Raw genomic sequence first — 23,208 nt, forward strand, 5'->3', positions numbered from 1 at the left:
GGTTTTCTCCAGATATATGCCCAGGAGTGGGATTGCTGGATCATATGGTAGCTCTATTTTTAGTTTTTTAAGGAAACTCCATACTGTTCTCCATAGTGGCCGCACCAATTTACATTCCCACCAATAGTGCAGAAGGGTTCCTTTTCTCCACACCCTCTCCAGCAGTTATTGTTTGTAGGTTTTTTTGATGATGACCATTCTGACTGGTGTGAAGTGATACCTAATTGTAGTTTTGATGTGCATTTCTCTAATAATTAGGGATGTTGAGCATCTTTTCATGTGCTTTTTAGCCATCTGTATGTCTTCTTTGGAAAACTGTCTATTTAGATCTTCTGCCCATTTTTTTAATTGGGTTGTTTTTTGATACTGAGCTGCATGAGCTGTTTGTACATTTTGGAGATTAATCCCTCGTCAGTTGCTTCATTTGCAAATATTTTCTCCCATTCGAGGGTTTTCTTTTCATTTTGTTTATGGCTTCCTTTGCTGTGCAAAAGGTTTTAAGTTTACTTAGGTTCTATTTGTTTACTTTTGTTTTTATTTCCTTTACTCTGGGAGACGGACTGAAAAAGATTTTGCTGTGATTTATGTCAGAGTGTTCTGTCTATGTTTTCCTCTAAGAGTTTTATAATATCCAGCCTTACACTTAGGTCTTTAATCCATTTTGAGTTTATTTTTGTGTATGGTGTTAGGGAATGTTCTAATTTCATTCTTTTACATGTAGCTGTCCAGTTTTCCCAGTACCAGTTGTCGAAGAGACTGTCTTTTCTCCATTGTGTGTGTGTATATATATTATATATATATATATATATATATATTATTTATTTTTTAATAAGAGAAAATTTTTATTTCAAACAGGGTCAGTGGTATGTATGCTATAGCAAAGGCTGGTTGTAACAGTAGTTTCATTTCAAGCCTGAATTGATGCACAAATGTAACACTGTTTAATGATCAATTACTGCTAAAATGTGGATTAAATCCATCAGTCTGCCAATTCTGACATTTATTATAGACCCTATTATTTACTTTAGTAGTAGAGGGTAATTTTCATCAGAAGAAAATGAAAACAACTTTACATTTCTACTAATGTAATGAACTGTATCCCCAGTATTGCTCTGAAATTATACCCCTAGGTTGTTAAGAGAAATTCTAACTTCATCCAAATGTATTATTTAACTGATAATCTTCAGTCATCATCTACTGTTGGCTTGATGTTACTCCTCTTCTTATCTGACCCCAACAATTAAATGCCAGTGTTTCTCAACTCTTCAGCTAAGGGCTATTTTTTCTCCTACTTCTGTGCACACAGGATTAGTAAGAACTATTTTACCCAAATCAGCCTTGACTGCACTAGTTCTTCCTCTTGTTGAAAGGGATCCTATGTTCACCATAAGCACTTCATTCTTAGACAGCTTTTGCACCTTTGCTGCTTTTTTGTCTCCTTCTGTGCATGCACCAAGAAGTCGTCTAAGTAGGAAATAGGAAATTTCCAATTCTGTGAAGATCTCAGGTAAAGCTCCAACTGCACCAAGCACCTGCCCCATCATTCTGTCAGCCCGGCACAAAGTGGGGTCAATTTTTGTTCCAACTCCAATAAGACCCCCTGGAGCAGCATACTGAAGATCACTGTGTTCCACAAAAAGTGATACAATTTTGGAAAAGATTGGTTTACACATGAGTTTTCCTTCACTATCTTTGGAAACAATACCAGGTCTGACTGCTATCTCCTGGCCCACCTGAAACATGTAAGTGAGTAATCAAAATATGTGGGACAACACAAAAAAATATGGAACGTTTCATGAATTTGTGTGTCATCCTTGCGCAGGGCCCATGCTAATCTTCTCTGTATCATTCCAATTTTAGTATATGTGCTGCCAAAGCGAGCACTCTCCATTGTATATTTTTGTCTCCTTTGTCATAGATTCGGTGACCATAGGGGCGTGGGTTTATCACCAGACTTTCTATCTGTTCCATTGATCTATATTTCTGTTTTTGTGCCAGTACCATACTGTTTTGATGACTGTAGCTTTGTAGTATAGTCTAAGGTCAGGGAGTCAGATTCCTCCAGCTCCATTTTTCTTTCTCAAGATTGCTTTGGCTATCTGTGGGCTTTAGTGTTTCCATATATACTGTAAAATGTTTTGTTCTAATTCTGTGAAAAATGCCATTGGTAATTTCATAGGGATTGCATTGTTATTATTAAGTCCTTGTCCATCTAACTCCATCTAATATCTGGGTCAACTTTGAGGTGTTTTATATAATGTGCATTTCTCCTAGTTTTGGTCATGTAGTCTTATCTTTTTTTGTGCCTAGTAATTTTCAACTGAATGCCTGTCATTGCTTGTAAAATAATGGTAGAGATTTCAGACATTATTTATTCTGGAGGTTCAGCCTTACTTATGCCAGGCAGATGGAGTAGGAGGTGATCACATTAATTCAAACAAGAACTGTGCAGTTGTAAATGCCAGTCTGTAGCCTCTGGTTCTCATAAAACAGCTGTGAAGTCCATCCTGATTCTCAGAGACTTTCTGTTTATGTTTTTAATCTCCTAACCTGTACAGCCTCAGATGTCCTGAAGGCACTACTAAATGTGCACTTGAATTCCCCTTCCCTCAACATCACCACCAAAAATCTGCTGGTTTTTCTGTGTCCTAGCAGTGACGCTCCATGAGTATAAGGCTGGAATTTTCAGATTTCTACGTACAGATAATCAGCAAATGCCTACAGGGTAAAAGTGACTAAAGAAATCAGTTCTCCTTTCAGATTTTTTGCTACCACTGTCTGGGGCAATTTTGTTCTCATTGCCCCCAACAGCTCTCTGATCCCTTTAAATAAATTACTTTTCTCAGTTGTTCTTGAAAGGAGTGCTGGAATGTTGTAAACCACTTGATCCCACCCAGAAGCAGAAGCTAAAGCCTTTTATTTGAAAACACACTGAATTTTCATGAATAAATGATTCTCAAGAATAAAAAATCAAGGGCCAGAAGACACAACATAGAATATATACCATAAAAATTGATGGAAAAAAGAATAAAGACGTAGATTTCCAGACTGTCAAGGAATCCAACTTAAAAAACACAGATCTATTCCATGTAGACCATGTGATTAGCCACAATATGTATGAATGAGTATGCATAAATATATGAATGTATATACACATATGCATGTTAAATTTGTGCTTATCGTCTTTTCTTTAAGAGTTGAAAAGGTAAGGAATAGAAACTAAATGCAGTTTTACTACATGCCTGCATAAATTTTTAGTCATGTTATTAAAGTAGAAATCTGTCTTTGGTTTGTTTTATTATGCTTCATTCTTTCTTAGTTCTTCTGGCAAAATAATATTTCAAATTTCTTTTGGAAACCCATCTGTATTAGTCAGGATTCTCCAGAAAAACTGAACTAATAGGGTTCTAAGAAGTCCCATGATCTGCCATCTGCAAGTTGGACACCCAGGAAAACTTATGGTGTAGTTCAGTCTGGGTCTGAAGGCCTGAGGAACAGGGGAGTCAATGTTGTAAGTCCCAGCCTGAGTCTGAAGGCCTAAGAACTATGGTAGCTGATAATGCAAATCCTAGTTCAAGTGTAGGAGAAGACTGATGTCCCAGCTCAAACAGTCAGGCAGAGAAGGAACAAATTCTCCCTTCTTCTGCCTTTTGTTCTATTCAGGCCCTCAATGGATTGGATCATGCTCGCCCACATTGGGGAGGGCAATCTGCTTTACTGAGTTCAACAATTCATATGTTAATCTTATCTGGAGACATATCCAGAAATAATGCTTAGCTAAATACCTGGGCAAACTGACACATAAAATTAACCATCACACCCTCCTTCCCCACTCACAATCTAGCTTTAGGGATAGACCTGTACTGTCCTAAGGCAGTCAGTATATTTCATTCCTTTGGCCACAACAATCATTTCAGAGATAAGTAAATAAGCACATGATCCCTATTAGTCCAAGCCAAGTTAACTAGCCCCAATTCTAGGATTTCTGTTTTTGATAATTTGCTTTTTCCTTTTAGACTTCAACTGGGAAGCATAAAGGCTGAAGTTTCTAGCTCCATATAACCTGAAAATTAAGCTAGTATACAGAGGAAAACAAACAAAATCCAGAGATGGAATAAAACTTCAGAGAGCAAGACTTTCCTGAAGCTGAAAAAAGGAATGAACTACTGATACACGCAACATGGATGAATCTCAAAATCACCATGCTGAAAGAAGCCAGATACAAAAGAGTACATATTATATGATTCTATTAATATAACCTTCTAGAAAATGCAAATGAATTTATAGTGACAAAAAGCAGATCAGGGATTACTGGGGCCAGGGGTGGAGGGATGGTTGACTGAAATGCTCTGTATCTTTATTATGACGGACACATATCTGTCAAAATTACTGAACTGTATACCCCTACGATGGATGCAATTTATTGTATTTAAATGATACCTCAATAAAGTTGACTAAAATTACAGTTAACAACTGAACAAAAAGTAATCTCTGGAAGTTAGCCTTATCCTTGGTCTTTCGGTTATGTGAAAAATAAGCATTTTTTTTTTAAAAGAAATTTTGGGTGTGATTTTCTGATCCTTGAAACAAGCAAACCATATCTGATGCAATTATATTAGGTTTACAAAATTTACTATGGTAAGCAAATATATTAATATATTTTTGAAAGATAGTCAGTATTGGTTGAATTAAAGGACCTAAGGTGCTTAATGACTCAGCTTTCTTTTAAATAAAAAACATGGTTCTCCAATAATGCTGATTAACTCGTTTTATTTTTAATCCTAAGAAGAGAGTCCAACAAAGTTTCTTAAGGTGTTACATTGTTTCAGAGTTGTTACTTAATGATTTTCCTGATCACTGATTTAGTATTTTTTCCGTTCATGCTTACTTCAAAATTGGACATGAAATAATATGTAATTCTGCAAGTTACATTATCATACATTTGCATAGTTACAAGCCATATCTTTGGCTTTCTCTCTTGTTTCAATTATTTTATCTTGTCTCATTTAATTTTTAGAATATTTTTTGGATCTTAACATTTTCCTATTTCCCCTTAAAGTTATATGGGAAAATATTAGTTTTAGAGAAATATGAATTTTAAAACACCCAATGCTTTATAATAAATACATTCCAAACATAGGACTAATGGCTCAAGACTCAGGAAAATGCTGTGTATGTATAGAGAATTATGGTCTTACAACTAGGGAAGTTGAAAGTGTGCTTGAGACAGATACACACATTAAATTTTTATTAAAGAATTATAAATCTTATAGAACACAAAAAGTGACTACACATGAATTATGCTGAAACTTACGTCAGAGATATGTACTACTATCTAACAAGAGCTGCCACCAGGACAAAATTGGCACACCCAATGGAAATCCTGTATCAAGTTTCAAGAGTTAAGTTAAGCAATTTGACAGTTTCTGGAACAAATGTACTCACTGCACTAAGAGAATCTTTTCTCCCTTTTACTTCCTCATTAGTAGTCACAGAAAAGAAAAAAATGGAAGATTTTAAATAAAATTATTCTTTTTCTCAGCAGTTTCATTTGCCCAAGATAGTTTTTCTGATTCAAGTTAAATCATATACAATAAAGTATTATTATAAATCCTTATTAAAATATTTTAGTTATTTGTCATATAACTTATGCCACTTAATTTTGCTGCTTTTCCTCTGTTTCAAACATTTTAAATTGTCTTTTTCTGAATTCTTTCATATTTTAACAACTTAATTATCAGTTATTTTCCTCAAGTTTTCATTATCTTTCAGGTGATACACATTATTATTACACATAATTCCTTTAAGATACTGTCTGTAGCTGAGCATTATCCACCTAGATGGATGCCTACACCAAAATGATTCCATTTTTGAAGTAGAATATCATCTTTTTTGCAGCTTTTATGTAATAATATTAATTGCCTTTATCTTTCAATAATATAATAGGTATATTGTCAATTGCTTCTGTCTAGAAAAATGAGGTAATTATCATTTTTATTTCAAATCCCCTGAGGTGCTGAGATTAGGACACTGACAATGTGTAGCCATCATAGGATTTGAAGTATATTGTTAAAATACTATTTATATTTAAAGCTGGTAAAATCAGTGTCTGCTTTATGTTTTTCAATTCCTAACATGGTGATTTGTACTAAGCACTTAATACTTTATTTGACTTGGTGATTCTCTGATATACTAGGTTAACAACTGTCTATACAACTATCTAAAGAATTAACAACTATCTAAAGAAAATAAGACCTAGAATAGGGTTCTTATCCTGGGGCACATGGATGGGGTTGGGAGGGTAATAAACTCCTTGAAACTATAAACAAATTTCTGTGCATGTGTGTTTTTTAAGGGAAAAGCTTCAAAACCGGCATTTGCTTCTCAAAAGGGTTTAAATACATAAAATGTTAAAAACTAGTTATATGGAGAAATAAAGAACACCTATCTCTTACCAAAAGATAGAATTATTTCTTTTATACACCAAGGAGGCTTGACATTAACTGTAATCTCATGGAAATGTCTTGTTATTATAATCAAGAATTTGAATATTACAGGAATGCATCACAGAGTATATGACATCTGGCTTCAGTCTATAATTACGAGGTCTGAAAACAAAAAAATACTGAAACAAATAAATCAGTAAAAACTAAACTTCGTTAAACTAAACTGTCATAGGTAAGAATACCTCAACTTTGAGAATAATAAAGTTTATACAATATGTAGGTATCATTTGAATATTATAAAATAATAAGAAATGTCCAAAATAATTATTTAAAAAGCGCATGTCCCTAAATTGGAAACAATGACCAGTGAAGCAATGATAGGCAAGTTGAAACATCAACCTATATCCAAACCACTAAAGATAATAAATTAACAAAATAATGTAATACATGTTAGACTACATTCATTTCTCTCTGAAAAGGTATTGAATTTTCATTTTCATTTTTTTCAGTAACATCTTTATATTGTGAATGAAAATACATCTGTACAATATACTGAAGAGTTTTTCACCAGCCTTTTTCCAATCAGTGAACAAAAAGCAAAACATATCTATAAAAATAATTATATATTATAATCTATAGATTATGTAAATAATGCATTATCTGATGTACACATGTAAGTATATGAAGAGATAAAATGTATAAACTAATTAAATGCTTGCAACAGAAAACTGAAGTATAAAGTTTAATTCTTTCTCTGTATTATAAAAAACCCCAGCCATCATGAAGGCCTGTGCCATTCTTAGGCCACTTTCAGGCAGACTCTGAAAAGCTGGAAAGTAAACACAGGTGTTTTAAAACTAGAGCTGCTGTCACGGACAACCACAAACACCCTTAACTCTGATGTGGCAACGCCTCTTTCCCGCCCTCTGTTTTTTAAAGCAATGCCCGAAAAGAAAATGTCAAATGTTTCACCTTTCAACACCTCAAAACAAGTAAGAGCTTAAAGTACTGTTTTGCAAACCTCTAGCAAATAGATCATTTTTTCACTACTTTTAAATCTAGCCAATTAAACACTACTTGCATAAAACAAAAGCAGAATTTTGTAAAGAATTACTACCACCCCCAACTTTACACACCCCTCTACCACCATATTTTATAGCACTTTAGTTTCTGAGAGCAAAATCTTTTGTTTGACCCCACTTAGATAGTTTGCTCTGTTGTATAATTTTTACAGAAAGTATCTGATCTTCTATAAGGTTTAACATACAAATGAGAAATAAATAAGAATTTTTTTTAAAAAAAGCAGTCAAGTACCTTTGGTTACAATGCAAGGAAAGATTTAGATTAAGAAAAATTCAAAGCTTGAAAATATGTAATTCTCTTTTAGAAAACTGTTCTAATGAATACCTAAATAGGGGTAGAAATTGTTTACAGAGAAAAAGAGAAAGCAAAATAATTTCCAAACTGCTACAGACATGGAACTCATATTCATAAAAGGAATCAATTTTCTAATACTGAAATATCATTTAGTATACAAAGTCCCCCCATAATACTATAAAAGAGCCCCCCAAAGCAAAGATAACACTCATTAACAGTTGATGAGCTCTTACGTAACTACTGAATATAAAAACCAAGTGAATCAATTATTCACATTTTACCGTAATCATCAAGAAACAGGTGCTGTTAAAAGAATGGCCAAGTTTCTATCAGTCCAAATAAATCTTGGGGGATATTTTGAGAGGTTTAGCCCTACCCTCAGAATTCCACATATAATTCCTTTCTGCAATTCATATTATAACTGCTCTGTGAAATCATACTTGTGTATTTGAGTATTCATAATAAAACACTAGTAGTTTCTCATTGCCCGAAGTTTTTTTGTAAAGAGAGATACTTGCCTTTCAAGATGACAAGAAAATGATAAAATAAAAAGTAATCAACAGGAATAAAAATTAAGAGTGAATAACGTTTTTAATCAGTACCTAGATTTTTCAAAAATTTCCTCAGATATGTTATAATTTTTTCTTGTATTACCTTTTTCAAAATTTAAAGAACTACATCAGAGCTGCACGATATTGGCTAATCAGAGGCAATCAACTGTAAGTGAGAGAAAGCAAACTTTTCCATCTTGTTCCGATTCACGCATGCATTGCTTCATCTCACATGTGAAGGACATTATACAGCATTAAGGGACAAAATAATAATATTAAGTTGTGACATAAACCAACAAAGTAAAGAAATTTAGAATTATGTTTGACAGTTCTGAACTAAGTCCAGTGTACTTTGGTATCACTACACATACATGATACCTACAAGCACAAAGGAGCAAGGAAAGGGCAGTGTGTCAGCCTTAGAAGTTAATTTCCTGCTTTTGTTGGTTTATATTACCATCTAATATTACGTAAACAATCTGTTTCTAGGCAATTTATTTTTTCCATGATGAGCTGAGCTCATTTGGATGCTACCTTTTAGCATATAAAAATCCAGCTTAACAGCAACAGCACAAAAACCCACAATGGAATACTATTTAAAAATCAATTTACAAAAATATAAGATATACAATATCCACTTAACTGGAAAGAACATTATTACTTATATTTTACAACCTCTCAAAAGGTAAAGGTAATTGACAACAGAATTTATTAAAAAAAACAAATGATTTACCTTAGAATACTTAGAGTTTATTAGTAATTATTTCTTGGTCTTTCTAAAGTAAAGTGATTACTTGAAAACTTATGGATCTAGATAAAAGTCAACATAAGTGACTACTAACACAAGTTAGATTCCAGAAACTTTTAAGAAGAATAAGTGAATTTTTTAAGAGGCAACTCAGAGTTAATAGCTGATCACCATATAATGCAACAAAAATACAGGGGACATATACACTTTTTGATCAGTGATCATGACTTAAGTTCATCATCCTCTTATTCTAGTAAAAAATGAATAGTCGTTCTACTATTTAAAATGAATAATTATGTAAAAAAATTTAATTTTAAAAACTGGCACTTTTAGAAATGACAGAAAAGTTCATATATCTTCAGAGTAAAACGCACAAAAATGATTCTGGACTTAATATAGCAAGTATCAAAAGGAAATGAAGATTTAATGAAATAGTCATAAACTGCAAATAATACAGTACTGGAAATAGAATATTGGATTATACTGGGAAGACTTCTATGGGCTATATAAAATCACACTGTATGATTTTGTGAAATTATTAAGGAAGCAGAAATACAAGAAAATATAAATGTCATTCAGATACAATTATGGTTGTGCAAGATTCAAAGTTAACGTTTTCTAAAGAAAGGGTTACAAGTTATCAAAACTCCTGAGGCTGCTATTTATCTGAAAATACTCAAGAGTTTTTTCAAGACTATAAAATATATTTTAAAACACGTATTTAATATGAATATAAGATAATAAAAATGTTGGTGGTATATTTTGTATTGTATTGAACTTTAAATACTAAGCAATAAATTATAGGATCTTTTAAAATGTGTCTACGAGTCACTAGGCAAGAGTGATTTTTCAAGATGCCTTTTTTGTTTCAGTTAAAATTAAAATCCATGCTGTCTAATCCTTGGAGTCAATTTGTAATTAAGGGGATTTGATGAGAGACCAGGCACTGAATTAATGATAAAATTTAATATCTGCTTTAATGCATCAACATAACAGAAAAACTAACCAACACTGAACAACAGAATGGAGTCATTTTGATACAGAAGACATACTATAGCTATGTCAATTAATGTCAAATGTTAGTTTTCTAAATAAATTAAATATGCCAAAGCTCTGTAGATGCATTACTAAAAACTATGTGTCTAAAAACCACTCAAGTCAAAAATGCTACTATAATAAGGATTTGCTTGGTACAGAAAACTACACTGTTAAATATAGTTACTTTTATTGAGAATTTTATGTAATCTCTAATGAAGGACTTAACTGCTTTCTATCATCATGTCTGAAATCAGAAATATTTTTACTTAGTAGCCAAAGTAAATTAATTGTATTCGATAATCTAAAGTTTTTAAAAAATATATATTTTACTTTAGAAAGAACATGTAATATTAAAAAATCCATCAAATTAAATTTCATAGTATTTTAAAAAACCATCTGGACTTCGCACTACACTTTTCAGTATTACTACACTGGAATTCATAAGAGAATTTAATATGTCATTTATTCCAAATCACTATGAGGTACAACCTTGTGTAGAATTTGGTTGCTGGAAATGCTAAAAATGAAAGAGAAAATTTTCATTTGGCCAGCAATCTCTGTGTAGCCTCATCCAGCTTATCCCTAAAATACCAACAAAGAACTTTATAAAAGACATAAAACTGATGATGCCACAAAAATACTGATATCAGCCCAATCCAGAAATCAATTAGAAAATTAAACAAAACTAAAATTAAAAAGCACAATTGGTAGAAAACAAATGTTATTATTTTCAGAAACAAAAATTCCATCGGCCTAAAGAAGGCTGGGGAAATATTTTGTCCCTATTTTATGTCCAAACACCAAGTCTACGCCAGTAAGTTTCCAAATTCAGTGCAATATATTCCAATTCAGTATGCTTTAGGTCAGGCCCAGATTTATTATTTTGTAAACATTCTTTTCATGATTCTGATATATGCCTCTGTTAAGAACCATTAACCTATACTCATTACCTAACAACCAATAGAGTGGACCTTTATTGTCTTTAAAGGTTCCCAGGGTACTATTTCCAACAATGCATCATGGACTCTGCTCTTTTACACCTTCTTGGCCACCATAATACCAAAGACCAATAGGTCAGGAAGAAAAGAGAGGAGATAATGAGGTGAGAGCAGAAGACAAGGGGAAGGTAGGACTGCTGATGTGGGCAGACTTAGGAAAGACTTGGGAAGAAGTCCTGGGAGCACTGAGAGTTTCTCACGTATTACATTTCTTTTCAGATCAGTACTTATTTTGTTATTAAAACAATTTCATTCTAACACAAATCCCTCTCCAGTTTGGCCAGAGACAAGAGGACTCTGGCCAAACTGAAGACAGGATGAGTAGATATTATCTGGACAAAGGAAGTAAGGCAATAGATGATGCAGGGCATTTCAGTCAGAGGAAATACTAGGTCCAAAGACCAGATGATACAAAGACGGGAGAAAAATTTCAGGATCTATCTAAAGTCAGCTCACATAATGGTGAATCTGCCTGGTGTGCCTAAAACTGTCTCCTACTGAAGGTGTATGTCTTCATTCAAGTAGTCATTTTGATTAATTTTTTAGCATATTACAAAACATATAAAACAGGAGGGAAGCATGCAATGTAATGTTATATTTCTATCATTATTTATCAAAATAATATCTAAATTCCTAAAATAGTACTATGAAAGTCGAAATTAAAAAAACATTAGTAACCAATGTTAGGAGCAATTAAATGTAAGTATTCACAAGTATTACGTTTGGGGTTTGCCACTGATAATCTCCACAGAAGTTTCCCACATGTAATTCAGTATTCCTTTTATGTAAGAGGTAATAGTTCACAGTTGTTTCATCTGAACCTCATCATTTTTATTGTATCTTGGTGTACTTGATGAACTTACACAGGCTTCGATGATTTGGCTATACCTGGTGCAGTAATCCACAGAGCCACCCTTTCATGCAATTGTTCATTTCAGAGAGCCTATAATGAATGCTGTCACAGCAATTCCCCATTTGGTATGCAAAGACTATAAACCTGGTCTAGCTGAGAGTCTTGCTTTTTATAAAGAAAGGAAAAAATTATCATGTGGAAAACAAAGCCTGCCATGGGAACAGAATGCTATTAGGAACCAGGATATAATTTCTCTCCATCTCCCTTGTTCAGAATTTTGTGTTTTTTAATATATTGGCCCCAACTTTTCCAATTGGCTGATTCATAACTTCAGAGTACCCACGGCCTACAGCAGTCTACCTGGCCCTAAGCCTACCTTGGGATCGTTTGGTTCAGCATTCAAAGCTCACTGTCCTGTTCTCTCTCAGTTTCCCAATTCCAAATTATTAAATTATCATCTGACCTACCAATCTTTTTGAACCAGGCTAAACAGGTCATAACTAGCTAGCTTTGGGCTAGAGAGGCACACATCAGCTTTCTTATAAAAGGAGAATGGTTAAGGATATGTTAGCTATTATTCTCTCCATCTTAAAATCTTCCTCCAGGTCCCATTCACATTACACTCTAACCCTTACACTTTTACTTCACAGAAAAGCTCCTAAAAAATAATCTACCTTTCTCCCACTTTTAAACTTTTCATTAACTATACAATTTACTAGATTCAAGGCTACCACCGGAACCACTGAACTGAAACTGCAACTACAAAGCTACCACTGCCTTCCTAACTGTCAGATCAAATGGGACACTTGTGATTTTATTTGACTTCTCTGTAGCATTTGACACTGTGAACTACCCCTGTCACAGAACTTTATTCTATTCTGAATCTATGATAACACAATCTCTTTGTATTCCTTTTATCGTTCTGACTATTCCTTCTTAGTCTCCTTTGTGAACCACTTATTTTTGTGCACCAATAGAGAAATGTTGGAATTCACTATTGTTTCATTTATTTCTTTTCTTGTAAATCTGACCTCTGAATACTCTCAAACACTTCAGTGATTTGAACTGCAACCTGCACAAGATCTGGTATCATCCTCTCCCTTCTCAAGTAATTTCCTGCCCCTATACTTCTCACTGTATGGTCACTTATGCTCTAAGACAAAGATGTACATGCAAGACTATTTTTCAAAGTTTTGCTTATGATATTGAACAGTTGGAATCAAAATATTCTAAATAGAAGACAGAAAATTACATGCTATGTATCAAGCACAGGGATCTACAGAGCCAACAAATGGATGATGCAGATTTGTATTTACATACAGAGAAAGATCTTTATGACATATTTGGTAAGTTACTCCATTTTTGTTTAAATTAAATCCATAACAATATAGAGAAAAAAGGCCTGGAATCATTGGCTTCAAGTGGTACAGGTGCCTGTTTCTGGAGCCACTGCTGTGGCCAAGGGAATCTGACATTCTGATTTGTCAGACCTGAGGCCACAGAGGTATATCACCTCCAACAAAACCACATCTGAGAATGAGGGAAAGTCTGTGTCTTACAGGAGAACAAGGGTTATAAAAATCGGGTGAAGGATGAATAAACTCTGAGTAGCAAAATTACTGCTGAACAGCACCATTATACTAGGTAAATGTAAAAACAAAACAAAACAAAGAAAAAAAAAGAAAGAAAAAGCAGTTGCTATCGTCTGAATTTTTTCATCACTCCAAAATTTCTATGTTGAAATCCTAACCCCCAAAGATGATGGTATTAGGAAGTACGAGCTTTGGTTTGGGAGGTGCTTAGGTCATGAGCATGGAGGCTTCATGGTACTGATGTTCTTTTAAAAGACACCCCACAGTGATCCCTTGCCCCTTCTGCCACATGAGGACACAGCAAGAAGGTGCCGGCTATTAAAAAGGGAGAGGGCCCTAGCCAGATCATTATCATACTGCTGCCTCGATCTTGGACGTCCCAGCCTCCAAAATTGTAAGAAATAAATTTCTGCTACTTACAAGGTACTTAGCCTGTGATATTTTGTTATAGCAGTCTGAATGAACCAAGAGAGTAGTGCTAATACATATATCAGAAATAGAAGACTTAAAGGTATGAAGCTGTAAGCAGTCTGAAGAGGAATATTATATAATGACGGAATGTACATGTATAGCCTAAGAAGATATAGTAGTCATAAACACTAGATAACAAAGAATAGAGCAGACAGATGTATAAAGCAAGAAATTCCTAGCAATATGAGAAAATTATAAAAATGCAATTACAGTGGAAGCTTAAATTGAGTTCAACTGAATATATATTGAACCTCATGCTCTGTGAACAGAGACTGTATTTTATTTATTAAGTCGATGATACCTTTCAAAGTGGACTATTTACATGGTGAGAAATAAAACATTAATATGTTTTAAAACATAGGAATTTAAATTATATTCTCTAAATTACCCTGGATCAACCAAAAAAATCAAAACAGAACAAACTAGTGAAAAAAAGTGAACATTTGATCCCTCCCAAAACTATAAGACAAAGTTGGAATTATAGTCAAGAGTAAAATGTGTAGCCTTATAATTTTACTTAAAAAAAAAAAAAAAAAGACTGAGGTAAGCTAATTAACTTGTAAAAATTAGAACAAAAAAGAGAATAAAAAGATTGAAAAGGTAAACAGAAATGGAAAATTTAACAAGTTGAAAGGGTAAATAAAACCAAGAACTAATTAAAAGAAAATAAAATGCATAAAGCCCAGGAAAGACTTTATAAGAAAAAAGAGAGAGAGAAGAAGAGAAAGAGAAAGCAAATATATGCCACAATACAGACGAGACAGTGAATACAGAGAAATAGAAGAGATTCAAAAATTAAGAAAATTATCTATAATTCTATCATACCAAATCTGGTAAGTTAAAGGGAATAGGGTGTTTCCTAGCAAAACATACAGACCAACAAAACTGACTTAAGAAACAGAAAAACTAGATAAATATATTGAAACAATTGAAAAGGCAATTAAATATTCTCTGTTATAAAAAGACACCAAGAATACATGGTTTTAAAAATTGATTCTATTTAATACTTAAGGCAAGATCATTCTAATGCAATTTTTTTTAACTTTTTTTTTTGGCCACTCCCCTCGGCATGTGGGATCTTAGTTCCCCAACGAGGGACTGAACCCGCACCCCCTGCATTGGAAGCGCAGAGTCTTAACCACTGGACAGCCAGAGAGTCCCCATTCTAATGCAATTTTAAACTTGTCAAGACCACAGCTGAAGGCAGAAATTTTGGTCATTCACTAAGCTAGTAACATTAACATCAAAATGGATACAGCCGGGCTTCCCTGGTGGCACAATGGTTGAGAATCTGTCTGCCAATGCAGGGGACACAGGTTCGAGCCCTGGTCTGGGAAGATCCCAAATGCCGCGGAGCAACTAGGCCCGTGAGCCACAACTACTGAGCCTGCGCGTCTGGAGCTTGTGCTCCGCAACAAGAGAGGCCGCAACAGTGAGAGGCCCGTGCACCGCGATGAAGAGTGGCCCCCGCTCGCCGCAACTAGAGAAAGCCCTCGCACAGAAACGAAGACCCAACACAGCCAAAAATAAATAAATAAATAAATAAATAAGCTTTCATTAAAAAAAAAAAAAAAAAGACGGACACAGCCAAAACAAGCCAGAACAAAGTTGGAGGACTCGGGTCATGATGACATGCCTACTACAAAGCTACAGTGATCAATAGTGTGGTACCAGCATACAGAAAGATATACTAGATCAATGGAACAGAACTGAGAGCAGAGCTAAACCCTCATATTTATGACCAACTGACTTTTGAGAAGGTATCAAGACAATTCCGTGGGGGGAAAATAGTCTTTCAACAAATGGTGCAGAGAAAACTGGATATCCACATGTAAAGAAAGTATTTGGACTCCTACCTTACACAGTATCTAAAAATTCACTAAAAATTTGTCAAACATCTAAATGTTCAACCTAAACGTCCATCAGCTAATGAACTGATAAACAGAATACAGTATATCTATACAATGAATATTATGTATTAACCAAAAAGGAATGAGGTACTGATACATGCTATAACATGAATAAACCTTGAAAATATTATGCTCAGTGAAAGAAGCCTGTCACAAAGGATCACATATTCCATGATTTCATTTACACAAAATATCCAGAAAGGCAAATCTACAGAGACAGAAAGTAGTTTAGCGGTTGCCTGGGACTAGGGGAAGGATGTTAGCAGGAATGGGGAATGAGAGCTAATGTGTACAGGATGTTTTAGGTGAGTGTTGAAAATGTTCTAAAATTAGACTGCGGTGATGGCTGAACAAATATGTGAATATACCAAAAAACACTGAATTGTAAACAGTAGATAAGTGAATTTTATGGTATATGAAACATTTATCAACAAAGCTGTAAAATGCAAAAAACAAAACCACTGATGGACAAAAGACCAAGAGAAAGCAAACAAAAACCAACAGAAAAAATGGGGAAAAAACATGAACAAATACATCTATTTATATTCACACACACAATCCCTTGAACACATGAAAAAAATTCAAACTTACTAACAATTAGAGAAATACTTTGGTAAAACAAAACCAAACCTGATACAGTAGAAAAAAAACCTCTCTAGGTAATTTTCATTTATATTTGAGATTGTGAACTTTGGAGATCAGTTGCCTTGGTTCAGATCTGAGGTCCACCAGTAACTATTACTCATAACATTGGTCACATTAGTGAACACATGTTGCTCAGTTTCTTACCCTACAAAATTATAAATAGTTGTACCAACTATCTCAAAGAGTCACTTTGAGGTCTAAATACTACTTAAATACTATATGTAAAGCATTAGTAACAGTTCCTGGCACTCAGTAAGTACTGTATGAAGGCAGACTATTACAAGTTTTAAAATTCTCAGGAAAACAGTGACAAAACAAATCCAAAATTTATTCAAGGAATTGTTCAACATCAAGAACTCAATAAAATGTGTTACATCTACTAATAAAAACTTTTTAAAAATTCTAGAAAGAAACTACTTAAATATGACGAAACAGTATCAAAATCCAACAGTAGATGTAATGTTTATGCCTAGGTCTCAGAAAGCTGGAACAAGCTGTCATTCCACATTGACAATAAGAAAAGCTGAATAAGGCACAAAGTCATAACTTTTCTTGAGCTCATTAGACAGCTAAGCTCAGAAGACAACCAGTCTTAATTTCAAGGAGGGACAAGCATCCAAGGCAAATGGGGTACACAGACTAGTTCACCTAGAAGAGAACATGAGAAGAAGGGTCAGCCAACACACAGAACCTTCAGAAATTCCTGACAAAAGGGGATTTGCACCTACTGGTAGATTTTCCCCACAGATCTCCACCAGGTGCTCATGAGAAATATCAAAGATAGGGTAGAAAACCAGAGATACCTTCCTACAGTGATAGACACTTGGAGGGGATATGGGGGAGGGAACTGGCTGCTGCTATAGAAAGGAGCAAACCACCCCCCCCACCCCAGTCCCAGTTCCTTCTGTGAACAGAACAAAAGCCCTATACAGCTAATAGAGGGGCAGTAACCCTCAGGACACAGAAAAAAAAAAAATCCTGCTTGGGAATGGTAGAAGAAAGAACACTTTCTATCCCTGGGTGAGTGGCAGGAAATAGACCTGGTCACAGGATCCTATACCAATACCATTAGATAGCTTCTACACTGAGAGAGGGGAATGAAAGTCTCTCATACAATACCTGCCTCAGATACAGGTCAGAGTTTGTCTGCCATGGAAAGGAATCCTGAGGAAGCCCCACCCCAAAGTCCAAGCACAAAGGGACTGCATAAGATTGAAGCAGAAAACCCTCAGTCCCCCAACACCAGATGATACAAATCAGCATTCCAATGCTGGGAGAAGGGCAAGAGTGTACAGTGAGATACCCTCCAGGTGTAAGTATACAGGATCAACTAAAAACAAAATGGTGGAGTATGAACATTGAAAAAAATCCTCCAGTACCTGAGCTTCCATCCTGAGCATAAGGCAACAGCAACCCATTCCAAGAGCAGCTTGAAACTTAGGATGCACTAACAGTGACCACAGCAATAACAAAACCCAAATCCATATCAACTCCTGAGTGGATCAACTCAATACTCATACTACTGGCCTGATGGAAGAAGTATTGTTCTATCCACAGGGTCCAGCATTCAAAAAAAAAATTATGAGACACGTGAAAAGCAAAAGCAAAACAAACAAACAACAAACAGTCAAAAAACAAAGCAATCACAAAACCAGACTCAGAGATGATCCATATACTGGAACTATCCAACTGAGACTCTAAATTATGAAGGAAAATATAAAATCCCATGGTAAGTGTCAAAACTAATGGGTGTAACGTAGAATCCATTCTCACTAAAATTAGGTAAAAGTCAGGTAAAATAGAGTATCTGTTATAATTCCTAGTCAAGATTAATTTGGCAGGTCTAGAAACTATGAGAGGGGAGAGGGAATATTATTAAAAACTCCTTTATATATCTTAGCACTGTTTTCACTGGCTATGATGAATATGTAAATTTTTAAGCAATGTATTATTTTGAAATAATTCAAGACCCACGAAAACTTGCAGAGTAAGAAGAGTTCCTGTGTAGACGTCATCTAACTTCTCCCAATGATATCATATATGTACCACAGCATATTATCAAAGCCAGGAAATTGACACTGGAACAATTCTCTTAACTCGGATATAAACCTTATATGGATTTCATCTGTCTTTACATCCTCCCTCCATTACTTTCTGGTATAATTCTATGACGCTTTAATATTATAAAATTATAACTGTTATCACTACAAAGAAACTCCCTGTTACCCTTTAAGAATCATAGCATGCTCCGCAACCTAACTCCTAGAAACCACTAATCTGTTCTCTATCACAATGATTTTGTTACTTTGAGACTGTTATATAAGTAGAATCATATGAACAGAACCGTTAGAGATTGGCTTTTCTCATTTAGCATAATGCCCTTGAGACCCATCCAAGTCGTTGTATGTATCAATAAACTGTTCCTTTTTATTGCTGAGTAATATAAGCATACATCAGAGATAATGTGGGTTCGGTTCCAGACCACTGCAATAAAATGAATATCGCAATAAAGCGAGTCACATGAATTTTTTGGTTTCCCAGGGCATATAAAAGTTATGTTTATACTATACTGTCTACTAGTTTATGTTTATACTATACTGTCTACTAGTCTACTAGGTGTGCAATAGCATTATGTCTAAAAAATGTACAGATTTTAATTTAAAAATACTTTATTGCTAAAAAATGCTACCATCATCTGACAACACAGGGTTGCCACAATCTTCAATTTGTAAAAAAAATATAATATCTGCAAAGTGCAATTAAGCAAAGCACAATAAACCAACATACACTGGTACTTCACTATATAGTCATCTATGAATATTATAATAATAATGTAAATACTAAACACTGATCTAACAAAAAGATGAGAAAGGTAAATCCTTATCTTCATAGTAGAAAGTCAATTAATAATAACTAAAAAGGAAATATCAAGAAATAGTATAAGCTTTTCATTTAGAAATATAGTATAGATACAGAATAAACTGCTAAGAGTTGAAAGTGATTTCTTTTCTGGAGCAGAAACCAGGAGAGGTAAGATGAGGATGCTGATTACAATGTTTTTATTAAAACCCTTATGTAATCATTCATTTTCAAAAACATGTGCTTTATCAAAAATAAAAATTTGAAAAATAATAAAATTTTTGTTTGCTAAATGTGATTAAATATTTACACGAAAATATTTTTCACAGCAGTGTTTATAAGAGTGCAAAATTGCGAGCAACCTAAATATTTAACATTAAGGGAAGATTTAAGAAAATCATGGTACATTTGTGGATTGCAATTATGTAATATATTAAGGTGATATTTATAGAATAAATGTACTGGATAATACTTATGAAGTGCTAAGCAGGGAAAGCAGGATACTAAATTGTACATGTGGTATTAATTCACTCAACAGATATTTATTCAATGGCTGCTATAGGTATTTGCAGGAGATACATCTATAGCTAGTTTCAGCCGGTACACAAAGATATAGCTATACAAATTGTTAACATTTGGCATCTGTTATGATTGGTCATATTTGTGACTTATTGCCTGTCAAGTATTTTTAATACCATCAGTAGATACAGAGGTATATGAAGTAAACAAAAATCCCTGACCTCATGGAGCATTTATTCCCATCAGGAAAAGAGACAACAAATATAAGATGCAAGATGGCTTCATGCAGTCACTTATTTCCCATGTTTTTATTTTTTTTTCTATTTCTACTTTATTTTAGTGGCCTTTTCAGATTCCTTATCGTCTCAATAATGTAAAGTATTCTTAAAATAATAGCCTTCCTTTTTATTGTTCTTATCAGGAAAGTTATTTACGATAGCTCTGTTTTCTTACACTGATGAAAATGTTAGACTTAGTAAAGGTTTTGGGGTAGAAAAGTGTCACCTGTGTTTTAGAATGACAGCTAATGGAAGTGTGACAACTGATTACAAAGGTGAGAAACTGAGGACAAAAAAGTTAGTTAGGAGGGTACTATTACCATCTAGATCATGAACTTGACGTAGGGTAGAGGTATGATAATACAAAGGAGACAAATCACTGTTGCAGAATTGACAGGACTGGATGCTCTATCACTTTGTAGTAGGTGAAAGCTTGAAAGGATATGAAGATTATGTCAATTATATTAGCCTACATGTCTAGGAGTATGGTAGTGCCATTAATTAATAGATGTTAACTGATCAATTTGGAAGTAAATAGAAAACTGTTGAGAATAATTTAAAATATAGGGCATTATGTCACCAGAAAAATAAGTCAGGGTATAGTTGCTTAAAGTTCTCAAAGTGGCTCACTGGCTAAAGGGCTCAATGGTGTTAAAGGCCAGCTTATCTTGATGTTTGCTTCATAGCTATAAAATTGCTGCTGCTGTTCCAGGCAGCAAGTAAGTGTTCAAGGTAATAAGAAGGGAAGAAACAGTGCGGGCTGCATCTGTCATGTCAGGAAAACAAAAACTTATCCAGAGACACCCCTCCTTCTTCTCCCACCCCTGCTGCAGAATTCCTCTTATGTCTCATTGGCAAAAAGAAAGGCTCAGAAAGTGTTTAACTTTTCCAGCTTCAATAAAGCTGTCAAGGTAAACAAAGGAGACTATAACTAAGAATAAATGTTAAGTTATACAGTCAATAGTGTTTGGCTCAGGTCCTGACTTCTTCCTAGGTTGAAGAGAGGGCTTAGGAAGTCGAATTAGGGATTTGGTTTTAAGTTTATTGAGGTTAAGGAGTCACTAAGATATCCAAGTGGAAAGGCAGACAAAGCATCTGTTAGGATATAAATGATAGATGATGTCATAGGAACGGATGAAATTAGAAGAGACAACCCTACAATAAAGAAAACACCAAATGCTGGCAAGAATACGGAGTAACAGAAACTGTCATTCATTACTGGTGGGAAGGCAAAATGGCATAGCCATTTTGGAAGACAGTTTGGTGATTCCTCACCAAACTAAACATACTCTTACCATACGATTCAGCAATCATAGTTCTTGGTATTTACCCCAATGAGTTGAAAAACTTATGTCCACAGAAAAACCTGCATGTGGATGCTTACAGCAGCTTTATTCATAATTGCCAAAATTTGGAAGCAACCAAGAGGTCCTTCATTAGGGGGGTGAATAAATAAACTGTGGTACATTCAGACAATGGAATATTATTCAATGCTAAAAAGAATGAAGTATAAAGCCATCAGAAGATATGGATGAACTTTAAATGCATATTACTAAGTGAAAGAAACCAATCTGAAAAGAACTACTACATGACATTCTGGAAAAGGCAAAACTATGGACACAGTAAAAAGATCAATGGCTGGTACATGTTGGGGGGAAGGAGGGATAAATAGGTGGAACACAAAGGATTTTTAGGTGAAACTCTTCTGTATGATACTATAATGGTACATACTTGTCATTTATATTTCTCAAAACCCACAGAATGTACAACACTAAGAGTGAGCCCTAATGTAAACTATGGACTTTGGGTTACACTGATGTAGATTCACGTATTGTAACAAATGTACAACTCTTGCACTGGATGCTAAAGGCATGTGGATGTATGGGGCACGGAATATGAGGGAGCTCTGTAGTTTGCTCGATTTTGCCGTGAAGCTAAAACTGCTCTAAAATAATAAAGTTTGAGGGTTTTTTCAGAAAGAAAAATTAAGGGAATAATCACATAACCCAGGGGAACATTTATACCTTAGGAATTGGTAGAAAAAGAGGCACCAGCTAAAGAATAACGACCAAAGAAAAGAAAAATGATGAGGATATAGAAATAAAGAACTACAAGAAAGAATTTCATAAAGGCAGGGGCCAACAAGATTGAAATGTGTTCCTCTTAGGCTGACTGGGTTATTGAGGAGGATATGAAATATTAAGTCTTAAAGGTTTAACCACCAGAGGTCACCTATAATTTAAGAAAGTATGTCTTTCAATGGAATTACAGTGTTGAAGGCCAATTGTAGGAGGTTAAAGATGTGTGATAAGGAAGGTAAATAAATAAAATAAAAGAGGAAAGAAAGGCACTTGATATGACATTTCTTATTAAATCTAATGCCTGCATATTTATGGCTATTCTACATTTACTTTAAAATCATTAAATGTTCAAAATTGTGTTCACCAAGAAACAAATTTCTTAATATAAGTGGATAAAATTTATTTTAAAAGAGAAAATAGTCTGTCTTTTTAATTTAAATAACTCTCAGGGTATAGATTAGTATCAGTATAAATTCAGCCCCTCATCCTATATGTACCACTGTGTTCTATTTATTATTAGAGAAAATTGCAAATATTATAAAAGTAGGGAAAGTGTCATGCTAGCAAATTTATCTAGTATATATTCCATGCTACTTCAAAAATAATGCATATAAGTGATCACCAAAAGTCTAATTTTATGCTCTATCATAAAAATTAATTTAGAAAGAATTTCTTGGTTATTAGAATAAACAAAGACATTATTATTCAAATAGCACTAGATTACTTAAAAGTATATCCACGTATGATAATCATGTATTTGCAATAGTCATCACTTTGGAAAGTTCTATGCAATGTATGATCATTAGCTTAGATTTTTTTCCAAACCTATATCTAGGACTGTT

The 23,208-nt window shown here is 34.2% G+C and overlaps 1 protein-coding gene, 1 non-coding gene and 1 pseudogene across 6 annotated transcripts in view; all 3 read right to left on the reverse strand.

Moving 5' to 3' along the window:
- Window positions 1–23,208, reverse strand: part of MIPOL1 (mirror-image polydactyly 1) — a 317,627-nt gene that overhangs the window by 138,976 nt on the left and 155,443 nt on the right. The window lies entirely within an intron of this gene.
- On the reverse strand, window positions 1,184–1,742 carry LOC137763359 (eukaryotic translation initiation factor 2 subunit 3 pseudogene; annotated as a pseudogene).
- LOC137754286 (U6 spliceosomal RNA) lies at window positions 1,778–1,884 on the reverse strand. Its single transcript, XR_011071800.1, has one exon. It is a non-coding gene; the product is annotated as a U6 spliceosomal RNA (small nuclear RNA).

Source organism: Eschrichtius robustus, chromosome 1 (genome assembly GCF_028021215.1).
Source record: "Eschrichtius robustus isolate mEscRob2 chromosome 1, mEscRob2.pri, whole genome shotgun sequence".
Classification (NCBI taxonomy): domain Eukaryota; kingdom Metazoa; phylum Chordata; class Mammalia; order Artiodactyla; family Eschrichtiidae; genus Eschrichtius; species Eschrichtius robustus.